This window comes from Diorhabda sublineata, chromosome 3 (genome assembly GCF_026230105.1).
Source record: "Diorhabda sublineata isolate icDioSubl1.1 chromosome 3, icDioSubl1.1, whole genome shotgun sequence".
Classification (NCBI taxonomy): Eukaryota; Metazoa; Arthropoda; class Insecta; order Coleoptera; family Chrysomelidae; genus Diorhabda; species Diorhabda sublineata.
In genome coordinates, this window is record NC_079476.1 from 9,401,516 (window position 1) to 9,405,142 (window position 3,627).

Consider the following 3,627-nt stretch of genomic DNA (forward strand, 5'->3'; position numbering starts at 1 on the left):
TATTTTTTTTTTATTTTTTGATCCCATTTCCATTAACTTACAAAATGCACTGTTATTAATTAAAGGTTACTATTATAATTTCGAAACAATTAGACACGTCACTAATCGACTTATCACCTAATAGTATGTAAATTTACATCTAGTGTTTTATGCGTGACTTTAAAAATATTTACGAGGGTTGTTTTGAAAGTTTCCGACCTGATTATAGAACGAGAAATTCGTTTCGATAATTATTGTTATTTTATGTCTATACACCATCGACTTAGTATCAGCCCAAGTAAGTTTAAATCGATGCCAACGCAGTGCAAGAGGGACAAGATAAGAAATAATGAGCTAAAGACGGCAAAATAAGAGGAATTTATATCTGGAGCCTGAGTTTATTTCGTTCGCCTCTGTTTAATTACGAGACTTTATCTTTGAATGCCCAAAGAATATATAAGTGTCTTTTGTTCTTTAATTTCTTACTACCTGCTACTCAATGCAGAATTAAAATTGACTTTATAGTGATTTGTGAAAAACACTCCACCAAAAACTAATGGGAGAATGTACATGGGAATGGGGTTTTAATAGGAGGAAAAGCTCATTTTTTGTTAAGTTCGGTATCGGATTCATGTATCATACATATAAACTATTATTATTGACCATAAACTGATTATTGTTAAGGCAAATAAGTTTAATTATTATTGAAATACATTCTGTATAACGTAATTTACTATATTTTTACATTCCGTACAAATATATACTACTTTATTACATTTTATATACTGTCCCAAACAAATACCAACAATATAATATAATCCTATATTTCTAAACAAGTATGGTAGATTTTAAGAAGATATTGCTCATCCAATTCCCATTCTGCTAGTCCGAGAGCCGGCTGTATAAAAGTCCTATGGATCAGATACATGAATCATTTTTGGAGTATGAACAATAAAGGCATAGGTCTAGAGGTCGACACCCCACAGTGCGTACACCCATTTCATCTAAATTCCAAATCCGGTTCGGAGGAATTGTTCTAAATCGTTGTGAACATATTTTAAGTTGTCAAAAAATTTTTGTAAATTAATTCTATTAAATCTTGTCGATCTACTCAGACTTGTTGCCTCAGGTTTTCGAATTGATGCCTTCCAAGAAAGCCGTGCATCCACTCCTCACCAGCAATTTGTTCTGCATCTCATGTAACAGGATATTTCTTTTTATTGGCCACAGTAAATTTATGAGCTAATTGTCGTACGCCTCTCCTAGTTGACCCTTATTGCATTAAACCAATTTTCTAAATATATTCTGCTAAGCAATTTTCCTCTTCTTCACTAATGCCTTTTTTAAGGCATCAGGATTTACTGATCTTCTAACCAGTCTTGCTTCGTGGTATGACGATCTCTACAAAAAAAACAAAAAACTAACTTACTAACTTCATGTACCATGGTTCCAGTCTCCCCAAACCTTATTTTCTGCTGAATCTTCATTACATACAGCCTCTAAGGCCACTTTTAAGGCACCAGAATTTACTGGATCTCTACCTAACCTCATGTGCCATAGAACGCGTTCCAAGGTACATGAGGTGATTTTGTTTCAACGTACAAGAGGATGGATTTTTCCAATCAATTAATTTTAAAGCCTAGAGGTTATATTCAAAACAAACAACAACACTGCGTAATTACTTCCCAATAGTCGCAAGATCTAACTAGAAACACCACTTATCCACAATCATTCGCCGTTAGCAAAAATCGCACTCAAATATTTTGAAAATATTCACTTAATGATTTTTTCGTATTACTGCTACAAAGCGCAGCTGATTCACTGCAGACTAGAATATAGCTATGAAGATGGTTTTAAATTTGAATCGTTTCAAGCTACACTATGTCCAAGGTACAGCAATTTCCTCTACAATATAATATTTATTTTATCTATACATATATAACAGTTCTAAGGATCAGATGCATGAATCATAGGAATTTTATACAGCCGGCTCTCGGACTATGTATATGTATAGATAAAATAAATATATTGTAGGTACTTTTCATAGCTGTATTATAGTCTGCAGTGAATTGTATTCAAGTCATTAAAGTAAATATTTTTAAAATATTTGAGTGAGATTTTTTGCTAACAGAAAATGATTGTGGATAAGTGGCGTTTCTAATTACATCTTGCGACTATTAGGAAGTAATTACGCAGTGTTGTTATTTGTTTTGAACATAACCTTTAAGCTTTAAAATGAATTGATTAGAAAAATGCATCCTCTTGTACCTTGAAACAAAATCACCTCATGTACCTTGGAACGCGTTCTACGGCACATGAGGTTAGGTAGAGATCCAGTAAATTCTGGTGCCTTAAATGTGGCCTTAGAGGCTGTATGTAATGAAGATTCAGCAAAAAATAAGGTTTGGGGAGACTTTCAAAGTGTCTAAAGAAAGCATCAGTACACTCTTTAGAGATTCAAAAAAATTCAAAGATAAAAGAGGAAATTATGAATATGCGGTAAATTTTGTTGTTAAGCAAGTGAAGAAGAGGAAAATTGATTAGCAGAATATATTCAAAAAATTGCTTTGATGCTATATGGCTTAACTAAGAGAGGCGTAAGACAATTAGCTTATAAATTTGTCTTGGCCAATAAAAATAAATATCCTGTTACATGGGATGTAGAACAAATTGCTGGTGAGGGGTGGATGCACGGTTTTCTTGGAAGGCGTCAATTCGAAAACCCGAGGCAACAACTCTGAGTAGATCGACAAATTTAATAAAATTAATGAACAAAAATTTTTGACAACATAAAAGATGTTCACAACCGATTTGGAACAATTGTTCACTCACAGACAAAAATAGTTGCACCAAAAGGAATTAAACAACTAGGAATTGCAACATCATCCGAAAGGAAGCCCTTGTGACTATGATAGCAGCAGTTAATGCTACTGGAAAATATTCCGCCAATGCTGATATTTCCCAGAGTATTTCATTTAAGACAGGAAAGCTATTTGACGCACCTTTTGCAGCAATCGGAGCTGCAGCTCTCACTGGCTGGTTAAATGAACAGCTGCTCTTAAAATTTCTTTACAATTTTATTAAGTTTGTCAAATGTTCAAAGGATGAACGCGAACACTATTCACATTTGTACATTGAGGTAGTCGAAAAAGCTTCGGATGCTTCAATCATCATGATAACTTTTCCAATTTACACAACAAACAGGCTCCATCCAAATGTTTCGGCATTCAAAGTAAATTCAACCAAAAGTTGCAGAAAAAAAATTAAATATCAGGTAGTGGAGACTATGTGTCAAGAGATGACGAAGATAGTGCAAATGAAGAATGCTACTTTTGCAAAAATTCAATGAATGCTAGTGTGGTAGAGTGGTCGTTGAGCTCATAATTTATCCGCAGATATTGATGACAAAAAATGGAAAACCTATGAGTGTGAATTTTGTGTAAAAAAATAAGATTTTTATTATTTAAATGCAGAATTTTTATAAAAGAAAAAACTCCTGTGTTGTTTTTGAGCTTTACAATTTGTTCTTAAGTTCTTAATAAACTCGTCAAGTTACAACAGTATCTTTTTGAATTTATATATAAACTAGTTGACTTGAGATCTTTCTTCCATAGTCAATCTAAAATTTTCAAAAAAATAATAATATTT